The following is a 16,003-nucleotide window of genomic DNA, read 5'->3' on the forward strand; positions in this document are numbered from 1 at the left end:
GAAAGATCTTCCATATTGATGGCACCCAACAAGGAGGAAGTGACTGGTCTGAAAGGACATTTATCTGACCTACTGGGAAGGACCTATTAGACCACCTTGTCTCTCCCCCGACCAGGGCAGGAGATCCTCCAGGTTTTAGACATCTCAAACGGCGCTGATCTCACCATTTCCCTTGGAGACTATCCCATGCACTAATAGATCTCATTGCCAGGAAGTGTCCATTTTCACAATATCATCCCTTACTCCCAGCGAAGTCATGCTAAATTCCTCTCCCTTCTGGATATTTAAACCCTTCATGAAGGCTGGTGGTATTCAAGTGGGCTGCTGTTGTGGCTGCTTTGTCACTTGAGTGCTGTGCCTTGCTTTAACTGTCTAACATTTATTCACTGCTAGGTTTTCCTGCAATGGGGTAAAATGAAGATCAAGAGACTTGAAACATTTACAAAGTGAGAGCATTGCAGGAATGTAAGTCCACAGCAGCCCACTTGGATGCCACCAGCCTGCATGCGGGGGAGGGCTTCATTTGGACAGATTGACAGGCGGGGCCACTTTTGTTGTTTCTGACTCCACTATATAACTGATAGAGTAAGCAGTGGTGATTAGAAAATGGCCCAGCCGAGAACATGGCAGTATTTGCAACATTAATCAACTTTACAGGTATGTTAACTTTTAGACCTAAAAAAACCTGGACAGTGCCCCTTTAAGTTATCTTGGATAAGCCTGTTCTGTGCTTAGGAGCTGTCCTGTTGTATTAAACTTGATCCTTGCTCATGGTACGAGCAAACTGCAGAGTTCACCCTTAATGCTTTTCAATTATATGACAAGGAAAGCAACTTATTGGTGTTCTCTATGTAAATGTCCCAGTATTTTTCATATTTATGATATCTAATTACATTTCCTCCTGATAGTGATGTAATGGTTAGGTACTGAAGATTGAGAAGGCTGCTCTAATGTTAATATATTTACCTTATTAAAAAGTAATACATTACACAGTCAGTCTGCTGTGTGGGACTGGCTTTCTAGATGAGCTCTCCCTCCTGCTGTCCTCTCTACAGCTGCTGATAACTAGGATTGACTGGCAGTGTTTAAAGTGACTGCAGTCAGTATGATGGTACCAGAAGGGAACAAATATCCTATAGGTGCATGAAATTAAATAGGCCGAGGGGTCTAGATGGACCACAGTACGTTACCATGTAGAGGAATTCAAGGCATTAGTTTGCTCTCAAGGTCCTGGGAGATCAGCACTGCTAAGGTGATGCAAATACTCCCATGAGGGAAAGGGAAAGAGTATCTCTGTACCTGTGCGATTCTGCCCCGGTTGTGATTCACAGGTGTACTTCATCTGGAGCTCCTTCAGTTTACAAGGGCATTGCTGACACAGCCTTCTCCATGAGAGCCCTTTGGTACTCACTTCCCACTTTGGTCAGAAATAGCACATAGCTGTTAATCTTCAGGGTGTGTCGTGAAGCCTGTCAATTTGTTCAGGCTTCCAGTGATGAGGGAGATGAGGGAAGCTGGTATTATCCAGCCGAGGGAGGGCTGATATACTGTCTAAGATTCATCTCCTGGGGTGGTTAATTTTCTCTTTTGAGGGTGACATTCTGCTGCCACCTTTGTTAACCGTGTTTTCACAGATTCATCAAAGGAGCCAAGATGCAGAGGAAGCACTTTGTAAATTTTATAGAGACACCTCAAAATAACTAACTAAAGTATTAAATGTGTTGCCCTGTACCGCCTGCCTCTGTTCAACTCAGGAATGACATCAACCGGCTCTGGAGGGAGCAGCATTCAGCCTTCCCCAGCTGCAAGGATGCCGGGGCAAACACTTGCAAGGGAAAATGTTTCCAGTGCTACCAGCTTTATCCTGCTGAGCTCCCTTGACTTCCACTGAGCCAATGGGAGTTGAGGGTATTCAGCACCTCTCATAAGTCACTCAACATCTCACAGGTTTGGTTCCTCAGGGAGGAGCTCAGAAGATCCCCAGTCTCATAACAGAAACTGGTCTCACGTGACTGATGTTAGTCATGTTGCTTAGTACTGCAGTGATGAGGGAGGTATAAGAACTTGTATTGAATAGAATGTTAAAGTTCCATTTGTAAATGGTTAATTAATGATTAGTAGATGCTTTAATAAATAGTTACTGAATTATGGTAGACTGTCAGAGTCCAACAGGTCAACCACCATGGCTTATAACCGTCTATAACACCTACTGATGTGTTTAAACCATCACACATAACACACACACACTTTATGTCTGTAACATGCTTAAAACATCTATTAATCATTTATTAACCTATATAAGTAGATAATATAAAATGTGACTAAAATGCCTAGTGTTGGGACTAATCTGTGGGAGACTCTTCTTTACCTGTGTTTGGAGCCTGGAGACATGATGTGGGTGCTTGAAGAGTGGGTATCCAAAATCTGCTCTCACTCACGCCACCTCTGTTTAATGAAATGTGCTCACATCTTTCAAAAGAAAAACATCCGCAACTAGGTCTCTTTGGCAAGTTCCACAGCTTTTGATCCATTTTCCGTCTCCTCCGAATGATATGCCCCCACATTGGGGAATTGGAAATGGCAGGGGGTGCTGCTTGCAAATCAGAACTGACGCACGTCGACAAAGCAGTGCAGGGAAGCTTACATAGTTTCTACCCAAATTAAGATGAGGGAAAACGAGGCCTCTCAACCTCCCGTATCAATGAGCACACAACTATAATGGCTGAATGAAGTAAAAAATAATTAATTCACACTCACATTTTAGGACTAAAAATGCTTGCCACCCAGCATGTGTTTAAGTTTTAGAAAACTCTGAAACAGGGCAGAATGAGAGCTGTTCCTATTGCGGATCCACTTGATCTTAATGTCACAAGAGTTGGGAGAACAGGAAAAGCATGTTCTGTACGTATGCATTTGAATCATCTCAGAAATTAATTTCAGCTGATTTCCTGCCCTATGCACATTCTACCAAATTCTAGCAGGAATGATCCTGGAAAAAGTGAATTTTGGTGAATATTCATGGGGAGTGAATTTCCCTCCAGGGCAAAAACTTGCTCAAAGTCAGTGCATTCCAGGGTTTAAGTGGAACTTATCTTTTGTGCTGGCCCTCTTCACGGAATTTCATTCAGGAAGCACATTTGGAATGCCTACTCATGAATTTTCACACCAGAAGACTCATTCTAAGAGATGCGCTCATCCAATCAGAGAACAGAAACACACCTTATGACCTACTTGTCCAATCAAAGCTAACCAACACAGTTCAAATCAAATAAATATTTTTCAGTGAACTGCTTCCATGCAGTCTAGAGGCCAAGACTTACTCACCCAATTATTCATCACGTAATCATCTAGCAATGAACAAATTTGAGTAACTCGTTAATTGCTTGTGGATAATTCACAAACAGGCAACGTTTATCAAAACATTCACTGCAATTTTTTTTGCTCAACTCTACACATCACACAATGATTCTGTATACAAAAATAAAGACAGATAGTACAATACCAAGCCAGGCCCAAGATAGAGACCCACAAATGATAGAAACAAATGCTAAAATCATAGAGATTAGGGATGGGAAAACCTCTTATCCAGTCACAGTGTCCATCTCCGTACAGTCTGTTTTTCAGTGCTTCATCCAATGATTTCTACCACTTTCTTCAGGAAACTACCACATGCCAACTGACCTCCTCCAACCAAAATTGATGCTTCTTTAGCAGAAGTTTGGAGAAGGAATTCTGAACTTTGGGACACCACACAAAGCTTTCAGCTTCTTAATATAAAACCCAAATAAACATAATTGAAAACAGAGGGCCTAAGTGGTGATCTAATGGAAAAGCCATGCACTCCCACATGGAAGAGCTAAGATAAATAGTTAACCTCAGATATTTGGGTGGGGGTGGGGGTCATACAGTCCCCAAGTGGCCTCAAACTGATCTATCAAACTGTGTGCATATAATGTCCATCTGCACTTTTAGGTTCAGATCCTCCAAGGTCCTAAATACCTTTGAGGAGCTGAGCTTTAGAAACTAGTTTTGAAAATGAGACCAATAGTCATTCACAAAATATCCTGCTTTCCCTGGCATTTCATTTACCTGCACCATGTGCTCAAGTATTTTTGTATTTGTCTGTCACTGGTTTTTAAGGGATCCCTTGGAATCTGCACCACAACATATGGCACTGATAAAGTACAGAGAAATGTAATCATGCTGCAAGACAACCATGGAGGAACCTTTTATTCAATGCATACACTTACAATGGTAAATCACAGTAACTAGGCCACTGGCAGTGGCGGCTCCAGGCACCAGCGCTCCAAGCGCGTGCCTGGGGCAGCAAGCTGTGAGGGGGCACCATGCTGGTCCCTGCGAGGGCAGCAGTCAGGCAGTCTTCGGCGGCTTGCCTGCGGGAGGTCCGCCGGTCCCGTGGATTCGGCGGCAATTTGGCTGTGGGTACACCAAAGCCGCGGGACCGGCGGACTTCCCGCAGGCAAGCCACCGAAGGCAGCCTGCCTGCCATGCTTGGGGCGGCAAAAAAGCTAGAGCCGCTCCTGGCCACTGGTTTCTACCTCTTATCCCATTTTTATATTTGCTCCTTCTTTATTCCACCCACTCTCATAACTTCTGCCCTGTTTCAGAATTAATGACTGTTTCTTTCCGAGGAAGTCAGAACACTTAGCCCCATCCCATGTCTGATACCAATAGAGCATCCAAGACTGACCAGCAAGGTCACTTTATGAGTCACAAAACTAACATCGTCTGCTACTTACAATGAGTTTGTTACCTCTGCAGTGAATTCAGCTTTCATACACACATAGCTGTTCCTGAAGCTAACCAGCTGGGCTGGCCCAAATCCATGTATTAGGCCCTTGTGTCTGGTGTCTTTCTCCAGACTCCTTGGCAAATCTCTTCCATTTAAGCAAATGTCTTGTATTAGCAGTTTTAGGGTGAGAATCAGAGATTCTCATTCCTTTTAGTCCTGTCTCCAATCCCACAATGGACTTGAGAAACTGAGATTCTAACTCATCTGGGCTGAGATTTTCCTTGTATCCAACAGCATCTCCAGACATTGATTTTTCTCATTAGCTCAAAATAAAATTAGTTCTGCCACCAACTCTTTGCCTGTGGTCCCCCATCCCCAGGAATTCTCACAACACCATCTCTCTCATGATTTATTATGCTCCAGTGAGCATGTTCTTAGCAGAGCTCTAACGTGCCTTGCATTAAATTCATATTATGTCTAGGCTTTGACATCGGGGATGCTCCTGTGAAAGTCAATGGTAAAACTCCCTTTGAGTTCCATGGCAGCAGGATGGGGCCCATCCTCTGATTTATGTCAGTTGTTTTTATGTGACAGTGAAGTGGATGCAATATTATAAAGCCTGGAATTAATTTGCATGTTAACACTTTATAAAATCTAGTGAAAAAAAAAGTCCTAAATTAACATCCTCCTTAACCTTTATTTTTATCAAGTGTACTAAATCAACTGAAGAATAATTGCTCTGAGGACTATGCCAAATGAGTGCACATTTATTTACATATTCCCTAATGTAATATGAATTGATGAACTTTCTGGGATACACATGATATAAATGATCATGATGTGCCATTCTTAATTTCTTTCAATTGTCACTGCAAAAACACTTGCTTCTTAAGATGAGGAGCGTGGTAAGTGCACACAGGACCCACATCAAGTGGAAAGTATTTGCCCTATTGGCGGGAAGAGAAACTACTTTAAACGAAGGAATCAAAATCATGCTACCCAAGGGCCCTGCTTTAGCTCTAAAGATGGACAAGACCAGAGATGAAACTGAGACTTGGAGTCATCCCTCACTCCAGGGGAGAAGAATCTGTGTCAGCCCTACACCTGATGCAAGTGACATTGTCCTCTGGTCTATGCTGGCCAGTAGGTCAGTGGGGATGGAGCCAAGACCTGCACATCTCCAACCCATCTATGTGGGAGGGAGAATGGTGGCTGAGACCCCACACTGAGACCTGGGAGGCAGATAGCCTGCACATGAGAGTGAGGTGTGGCTCTGTACCCCTTTCTTCCCTGCCCAGACACATAGGGTGAGCCACAGCTTCACCCTAAACAAGGATGAAAAATGAGCACATATATTTCCATCATGTTAGATTTATACATTTTATCTTAGCTAAATGAGTTCATCAGCGTAGCTGTCCGGAGACATTACAGGGTTTGTGCTCCTGGAAATGTGCACACACTAATGAGTTAGGGGCAAAGAGAGACTAGAATTACCCTCCCCCAATAATATTTCCGGTTTACGGAATGTGGTGCTGCTTCACCACGCTGTGAGGCTGCCATAGTGGTTATCTTTCACCCCTGGCCCATAGATCTTGTGTGCCCTTTCAGTTTGCCATCCATTCACGGGGGACAACCATACTTCCTACCCTGTCAATTTACATTCTAGAGTCTCCTAGCAAAAAGGTCCCCCTGTCTCAGCTGGAGCTGCAAGGAGCTCCGGTAATGCAAACAACAATGGTAATGGGGACCACTGTCTCTCTCCCTAGGAAGAAACATTTCTTCTCAAACCCTTGCTTGTTTCTTAACTCTCTGATGGGATTCTCCTTTTATTCCAAACCCTCCTGGGCGGTTGAGGTGCTTTTCACCCAGCCACTCACAGTCAACTATGCTAGTCTTTGAACAGGGTCAAAACTGAGACAAACTGGCCTCACCAGCAGCCAACAAGGTTTTCACATGGTCCTGACCCGCAGGTGGTTCTGTGCCAGCAATCTCTATGCCCAGAAGGAGCCCCATTGACTTCAGTGGGGTTCCACATAGGCACAGTGATCTCTGCCCACCTGGCACTCATTGCAGAACTGGGACAACTGACTACATGCCCCCCTTCCACATCCTTCCCTAATGCCTCCAAAGTGAAACTCCTAGAAGCGGGGGAGAAGGAAATCCAATGATGAAAGATCACTGTCACAGCATGAATAAAACATATTCTAATTTTATCAACACCTAGAATTCGGGTTTTTAAATACCAGGGTTTTTTTTCTTTTCTTTATAAGATAAATGATGAACAGCCGATTACATTTTTGATGTCTTTTAATGATCATAATTAAGTATGATCCATCATCATAATTTCACCACTAAATCAAGGTAGATCACCATAAAGATAATGATAAATCATGCTCTTTGTAGAACTGTTCCTGAGGATAAACCAGAAAATGAAGTTGGAGGACTTCAGATTCAACTAACTCTACAGCAGAATACTTAGCAATGCTCTATATTCATGGCACGTACATGCTGTATGACAAATTGGAATCGTTCATCTTCTTTCAGACATTTGGGTATGTGAACATGCTTGGCTCATGCATCCATGCCCTTACTTTGCTGATTCTTAGCATGTAAATTCTTGGGCACCTATTACGTTTCTTTTCTTTTCCTATAAGGCCTGGATTGTGGTTTGTAAAGAGAAGATGCTACATAAGGAATACACAAAGCCTGGCTCACTTTTCCCTTGCAAACTCTTATAGCACCTCATCTGAAATTTAAACATTTTTTTAAAAACCTACATACACTACCTGTATAAAAAAGCCTTGATGAATGCCTAGGTCTGTATCACTTGCGGTCAAGTAAGATCCCCTGGTACTCTCTTCTCACTTCTCATTACACTATAGCTAGTCTGTAACAAAGTTCAAACTGGAGCAACCTACCTTCTTCAGAAACCCATACGGTTTCCACGTCACTTACAAGGCCTGGCATCAAGCTTAATACATTGCTTAATGGTTATGGTCCTGGCCCTATTAACTACAGGCCAAATTCCAATTGGAGTAACTGCATTCAGTCTACCTAAATTTTCTCTGCAGTTTCAGTTCTGCTCTGTTCCACTCCAGAGATGGCTGCATTTCCATGACACGTGAAGACATTGTGTATATATAAAGCTAAATCTTGTAGTCCCTTTCCCAGCCCTGGAAGTGAATGTGAGTTTTGAGTAATGTACTGAAGTGGTTTGTAAAGTTCTTTCAGATCCTTTGGTGTAACGGGGGTTCTATCAATGTAAAATATTATTATTTGCCTTGTTTTTTCCTGTAGTTTTATAGGACAGATAGTACTTTATACTCACTAGCCAAGGATCTCAATGCCCTGCAAAAAAAGACAGATGAGAATCATAATGCCTATTAGACAAGTGGGGAAACTGACCCACACAGAGGTGAAGTGACTTGTGCAAGGTTATACAGCAAGTGAGTGGCAGAGCCGGTAATAGAACCCAGGTCTTCTGGCTCTCGCTGCTCTGGACAACAGGTGTATATTTCCAACTAAAGAAAATGTAACAAGCCCATTAAGGTGCCTTGAGGTCACACAAGGAGGGCAACAAGCTTCACTCACCACAAGTCTGAGTGCTGAGTATTTTAAAGGGGATACAGTGTAGCCAGCTTCCCAACTTTCCTACAAGAGCTCCAATCTCTCATTCTTTTCACACGTTCATTTTCATCAAATCCCTGTCATTTTCAGGTTCAGGTACCACACACTCCACTCAGCCTGCCTTTGGCTGCATGTCAGGTGAGTCCCATCATCCATCCTTCTTACAATGGTAATGGTGGATAGCCAGGAAGGTCATCTCATCTCTAATAATTCCCCCCTAAGGGATATAAAGGCAGAATGATTTCTTGGTCATATGCCTTCTTGCAAAATGCCTCATCCTCTTTGTTACTAGATTATTTAAATGAAAAATGGAAATTGGCCTGGGGAAAATAATTTAGTGATGAATTGTGGTCAAAAGCCAGAGGAAACATATTGTTTCCAGAAAGACAAAAAAAAGATCAAAGTTTATTCTCTTTCCTGGACACACCCTAAAGCATCCATGTAAAACATTTTAGCTCCTGCAGTAAACACCACATACCTATTACTTTGATTACAGTTACCATGTGGGAGTTGACATGCGCCTAGTGCTGGTATCTACATGGGCTCTGGTCTTTAGGAGAAGGATGGCCTAATGAGCTGTAACAGTGTTAGGGCTAGTGTACACTAAAAGCGCTACTTCCATACATTAACATCATAAATCCACCTCCGTGAGAGGCGATAACTATGTTGGAGAGAGACGCTCGCCTGCTGACATAGCGCTGTAGGCACTGGCGCTAGGGTCAGTGTAATTTATGTCACTCGCGGGGGGTGACTTATTCACACCCCTGAGCAACATAAATTATTCCAAAGTAAGTGGTAGTGTAGACCTGGCCTAAGTGTCCTAAATGCTTCTCCTTTTGGAGCTGGGAGGTGTGAGAAGAGTGGATCGTGCATTCTCCTGTGAAAGGCAATGACTTTGCGTAGAATTGGAAAGTGAGGTTCCCTGGAACAGAACTGGGCAAAACCTCTCACAGTCACTTTCACCAACCTGCAGTTAAATGGAGAACATTTGTGTTATTCATTTTATACTTTCTTTTAACCCACATTTTTCCAAATTAACAGAATGCTGCAAAATGCTGCCTTTGCTTCCCTTTCCCTCACAGTCAAAAATCCATCAGTCTTTCTAGCAAGGTGCTATCTAGTCCCTATTACTGTAGCAGAAAAGATGTTATTGTTACTGTTATTTCTATGTTCCAGTATCTCACAGAGACCACAGGTTACCATTGTGCTAGGCTCTGTACAAATCGATGGGCAGAGGTAATACCTGCCCGGAAGGGATTACAACCAAAAGAGACAAGATGGGTCAGAATTAAAAAGGAATTTAGGTGCTCAAATTAGGTGCAGCGCGGCACTTTGGAAAATCCCACATGGTGTCTCCCTGCATCTTTAGGCATCTAAATACCTTTGTGAAATTTGTCCATTGCTCTTTAAACCCCGCAGCTCTCACACCATAGTTGTATTGTTTTTTCTTAACATTTTCAAATTTCACTTCAGCAGCACCAACCAAGCCTTGACATACTTTACAGTACAGAAGGGATGGCCTTCTTATAGAGATGGTGCTCAGCTCTAGATGTGCCACCCAAGATGGATACTCAGGTTTCCACAGCTCACTACTTTCTCACAAAGACAGCAAATAATCCAGGATGTTGTTCTGATATATCACACTGGAAAGTTGCCTTGACAGGTTCTGTTGGTTTCTTCGAGTTTACCCAACAGGCAGGTACGGGTGATATTTCTTCAAATGAAACAGCTCTTGCCGTGCACTCCCCTTGACAAAATTCAAACAGTATATTCCTCTGCTTTTCCCAGCATCTCTTCATTTCATCCCGCAATCAGGATGGATTGTCGCAGAGGCTGCTGCTGCATTGTGACTGTGCATACTAGAGGTATGCTGCAAAAACCTGGAGTTCTTCTCTCTTTTGAGTTGAACCTTTCATTTATCTTTATTTTCTGGCTCTGCAACAAATAAAAATTCCCAGCACCACAATCATTCAATTCTACATACAAGGAACAGCCAGCCCCGATGTATCACAGTCCTCTACAGAATGGAATCGGAACTGCTCAACTGTGAGCCAAAGACTGCCAGTGTTAACAGCTAGCAGAGATTTTCCCATATGGCTCAAGAATTAGGGCCCGGTGTATTCAAGCCGAAAGATCTGAGCTCTTTCCATGTCTATAGTGTACAGTACAATGACACTAGTGCAAACCCTAAATGGACTAAAATTGAAGACAACATGTTTTCACATTGTCATCTAAAGTTTCATTTCTGTTGCCCCATTCATCTGTGCCATTTGAACTGCAAGTAAATGCCTTCATCACAGTTTCACTGTGCGGTCTGCTGGTCAGAGCAGGAAAGCTCAAGTCAGCACTCCTGGGTTCAACTTCTAACTCTGCCATTGACCTGATGTGTGGCCTTAGGCAAGTCACTTTATCTCTGTTCCTCAGTTTCCCCATTTGTAAAAGAGGGATAATCACAATACTCAGGTGGGGGTTGTGATGTTTCATGTTTGGAAAGCGCTTCGAAGAAGATCTTCAGCTGGAAGATGCAGTATTCACTATCGAGAGATCAGTCCCATCTCTGACTGGCTCACCATGCCAGTCTCCATTGCCCACTGTTACATTTTCAAACAAGCCCCTTTCGGGGCATCTCTCCTGCTGCCCCTCACACGTGGGAGATGCTCCCTCATTATCTACCTTCAAATCCCTCCTTCGAACTCGCCTTTGCCATGATGCTGACAAAACACTTCAGAATGGTTAGGCCACTGGTGTGCGGAGCCCACTGCCGAGGATACTGTCTCATTGTGTCCTTGTACTCCCTCGTCTGTATCCATCTGTTAGCTCTTTGTCTTATGTTAAGTTAATAAGCTCTTTGGGGCAGGGATCACCTCCTGGTCTGCATATGTATAGCATCTAGCACAACTGGGGCCCAGGAATGGAGCCCCCAGGTGCTACAGTCAGACAAATAATAATACATAAATATTGTTCCTTTACTTTGTGCTATGGGCTGGGTTTATTAGGTTAAACCTGAAACACATCTTCACCCCTCTCTGTGTCTTGGCCTCATCATCAGTGTAACTGCCTCTCTGTCTGTACCTGATCCTGTATTATTTCTCATGAACAGCATTACTTTACTTCCACTGTGACAATCCCTGCCCAGAGGTAATTAGCTGTCTGATGGATATGGTTACAAGCCATTGTAGGTATTTACTGCAGCAGAAAACAGTCATAATGCTGTCACTTGACCTAAAGGTTGTTCTTTTTTTTTTTTTGCGCGCGAACCATGTTAGGAAGTCTCTGTTAGCTGTTTTAATGCAAATGCAAACAGATGTTTCACATCTTATGACCCATGCCGCAAACCTAAAACAGTAAAACCTCAGGTGATGTTACGATCAAATAAACAAGTCAATCTACTTCTGCAAGAGTAGCACTAAGAATGAGAAAATAAAACGTTGCCTAGGGGAGTTCCCTGTGCAGGCCCGCTGAACCCTTGGAGGCTGCCAACAAGAGTGCTAATCACTGCTTGAAGTGGAGGTGAGTTTTCACTGAGACCACCAAGGGCTGGGTTTTTAAGAGCTCAAGTCTCATCCAGGCACCTGAAAGAAGTGGCCAGATTTTCAGAAGTGCTCAGCGCTCACTGGGAAAAAAAATACGATGGAGGAATTATTTTGAAGTAACAAGTTTTTTCCAAGTCAAGTCAGTGGGTCGTGAATATAAAAGGCAAAAATCACCAAGGAGAAAGTTTACCCTAGTGTAACACCAAGGGACACCTGTTGTCGGCAGGCAGGATTGGCCTAGGGACCTCTGGAGCTTAGTACAGGAGCCTCTACCACAGGAGCTGAAAGCCAACTGGCTGTTAGCTAAGGCTGTAGAGCAGACTCATTTTATCTCTCTCTTTAAGTGGTCTTGGTGCCACTAGATGGGACAGAACACCACACCCAGGAGGTGTGTGGGTTACACTAGCTTCTCTGGTCCCATTAATCATTCATTCTGTAGGGTCTTCTACTGTACCCGTTGAACCTTAAGATACAAGATACCTTTGCTGCTGTTGCTCTTAATTAAGGGCCGGATTCAGCAAAGCTCTAAAACGTGCTTAAGTAGCACTTATGGGGCTTACAGATGTGCTTGAGGGTTTTTGTTCTTTTTAGGGGCAGGGATTGTCTTTTTGTTCTGTGTTTGTAGAGTGCCTAACACAATGGGGTCCTGGTCCATGACTGCGGCTCCTAGCCACTACAACAGTACAAATAATAAATCATAGTAATTTGATTGATTGGGGCCTAAATAAGGCAACAGGCATACGAAAAAGGAGAAAGAAAGAGAAAGAAATATTATAAAATAAGGTCAAGGATAGGACCCACGACAGCAAAACAGTATTAAGGTGGGTTGCTCCACCAAACAAGCCATGCAAGAGTTATCACCACTCTTAGTAAGTGACACTAAAGATATTTGCTGCCCCATGAAGTAAAATATTAGCCCAGACAAACATGGGGCATCTAGAGGCATATTTCCCCAGCAACCTTTCCCAGTGGATCCGCTGTTTGTGAGAGATGCCTAGTGCAGAAAAGCAGACGTGCTGTTGAACAGAACCAGAGCACTTCCCTTGCTACTGCTTTTCTGCTTTGAGCTGCAAAAAGCCCAAGGCCAACAGACGATACAGCACTAACAAGAAATGACAAATATGGATCATGAGCCACATCCACCCATCCCAGGTCTGGAGATCGCAAAGATATATTGGCCCCTAACTCCCACTGATTTCAATGGTGCCTAAATACCTCTGAGGCCAAAATGACTAAAAAGATTTAATGCTATTGTCTTTACATATATGATTCGGCATAACTTGTTTTCTACAATGTCTGTGAATGTTATTCAAGAGGTTAGGGAACACCATTGTACCTTATTGCCTATAAGCTATACCTGCTAACATAATTTCTTCCCCTCTGGATATTTTACCTTTCAAGTGGCTAGATAATAAACTAGATTCCCCTGATAGGGAATATTTTCATTGCCACTATTTTGGAAATATCCATTTCCTCATTCAGTATCATTGCCCAAATCAAATGAGGTGACTTCACAGCAAATCAGATAAAAAGGATCAAAACTGAGACCTGCCGACTTGTTTTTGTTCTTAAAGATGCTGCTAAGGCAGATAGAGATGCTTTGCCTCAAAAGGAGAGGATGAAAGGAGAGTGAATGGCAAAGTGTCTCCAATAGACAGAAACTGCAAATATTACAGGTTTCCCAGTACTTGAATGATCATCGAGCTACTGTACTAAGCACCTATCTAGTTATGATGGATTATGCTGCATAGCAATGCAGGATGAGAAACGGACAAAAAATTAACCATTTCTGAGCCCTTAAAAACCCTGTGCCTCATCATTATTTTAAAATACACTGTGAGCCCATACACAAACTCAGATATCTGTGTGTTGAATTGGGTGTGAGATGACAAACTGTGTGCCCTAACTTGGTGCCCATATTTGAAAACCATGCAACTTTACCCCATTGATATAGCCAGGTTTTGTCCTGGGGTGCACGTAGAATGTGGCCCACGAAAGGTTACACATAAATACCAACATCATCATTATGTGCAGGCAGATGCTGCCCCTACTGGAAATGCACACAGGTTATCTAACCAGCTGTTGGTCTGGACTATCCATGTGGGTTCTGAATCAACTGATAAACAATAGCCATGCAATATATCTCTGCCCTGTAGTTCATGATATTTCAGAGAGGACGAAAGGGCAGTAAATGGAAGGAGCCGTGGATTGTCGTTTTCTGACAGCCCAATTGCAGCAGCTAAAGTACAAATCAAAGTGAGGCATTAAGGAGACCACCTGTGATGAATGTGTGAGCTGGGACCAGAGTCCTATTTCCCTTGGTGGATCCCTCCTCTGCCTCTCCATTAGTGGCAGCTGGAAAACATTTCCCTTCTCAATGTAGGCTAGCATTCCTCATGCTGCCCTCAGCTTTCATAAAAGAACCCACTAGCTGCAGATCCCAATTCTCTACTCCCAGCAACAGGCTTGTCAAGTGCCCACTGGCTCCAGGACAGTCAGGCTCAATGCCTGAACTAAAATCAGTGCTCTCACTTTATCCACTGACTCTCTCAACCCACTGGCACGTAAAGCCAACCTGGGAGCCTGAAGCACCAATTCCTTTGTATTTGGATGGGAAAAAATTGTTGCATTTGGGTGGTTAATTCATGCATTCACCCTATCAAATCTCCAGCTGAGGTTGCAAGTAGCCACATCACAAGACAGCCTTTATTTTTCCTAAACGAGGATAAGCTCAGTTTCTCATGATCTCAGCCTTGCCAGAATAAACCATTTCAGCATTCCCATTAGATTCCATACTGGTTATATTTTACATTGCCATGAGAGCTGGGCAAAGGCAGCTCTTCCAACCTCCAGCTGCAGAAAAAGCTTATGAGCACAGATTAAAAAAATGAGCATCTAGAATCTGATCCCCTGAGCGGAGGGTGTAAAGTAGGGGTGGGGAAGTAAATGAGCCCATTGGAATAGCCTAGTCTCTTGTTTGGTCCCAGCAGCTCTGGGGAGCAGGGTGAGAGGGAAGAGAAGAGAGAAAACAACTTTTCTCCTCTGAATGTAGACGACAGAAAAAGGTGCAGATGCTCAGTGATAATGTTGTTCTGTCTGTAGATACCCATATTTTAAAGGAAGAGTTCTCCGTCTGAGCCAGGAACCCCATTAGGGACCAGCCCCTCCATGGGGTTGTGCAAATGGTTGTGGGTATGAAGTTACTTAGAGATTGACCCAAACTGATGCACCTTTCCAGCTCTGTTGGAAGCTGTCCTCTCTCACCAGGACTCTAACCTGCACAGAACTACAAGCTCTGCCCCATAGGTTGTCTTGGGATGAGGTTTCATCAAAATAGCAACTCTGCACGACAAAAGGGCAAGTACAGACTAGACTCAGTGCCAGCACTATCAAAGAGAACATCTTAGGACGACCTCACCATGATACACGTAAAAAGCTACAGTGAGGAACTTCAAAAGGTCTGTCATCCGTGATCAGATCAGATATGCATCCAAGAGTTCACCTGCTTGTCTGAAGCCACAGAGGTCTCCTCCAGGCCCCACACCTCTCCCCCACCCACAGACTCCATTACCCAATTGTTGGCCTTGTGAAGGGGAAGCCTCCACCCCATTCCAGAGTGCTCAGAAAGTGGATGGCCACGCCACTCCCCCACGGGCATTTGGAAGTCATCTCTCCCCTCTCTCCTCCCCCAAGATTTCTCTTTCCAGCTCTTCCTCCTGTTTAACCCCCCACCTCCCAACATTTCCTCCCTCCTCACTCTTTGTCTGCCCCTGTTTTTCTGTCTCTCATCAACTATCCTGCTCCACTTGCTCCCCTCTTGCCCTTTTTACCCACATCACTCTGCCCTGTGGACAGAGCCCTGTGCCTACACAAAGCCCCACTGGCTTCTTCTTTTTCTCAGTTTCCCTTCTCACTTGGTCTCCCCACTCTTCTCACTCCTCTTTCCCACCAGCAAGTCCTCTTTTGCTCCTCTGCCACTTCTTGTCTCTCAAAATACTCAAAGCAAAATGCTGCCACCTCTTGCCCAGGTACAAATCAAAAGACAGGAGCCACCATGCTGGATGAGACCCACGGTCCATGCAGTCCAGAA

This window comes from Mauremys mutica, chromosome 9 (genome assembly GCF_020497125.1).
Source record: "Mauremys mutica isolate MM-2020 ecotype Southern chromosome 9, ASM2049712v1, whole genome shotgun sequence".
Taxonomy (NCBI): domain Eukaryota; kingdom Metazoa; phylum Chordata; order Testudines; family Geoemydidae; genus Mauremys; species Mauremys mutica.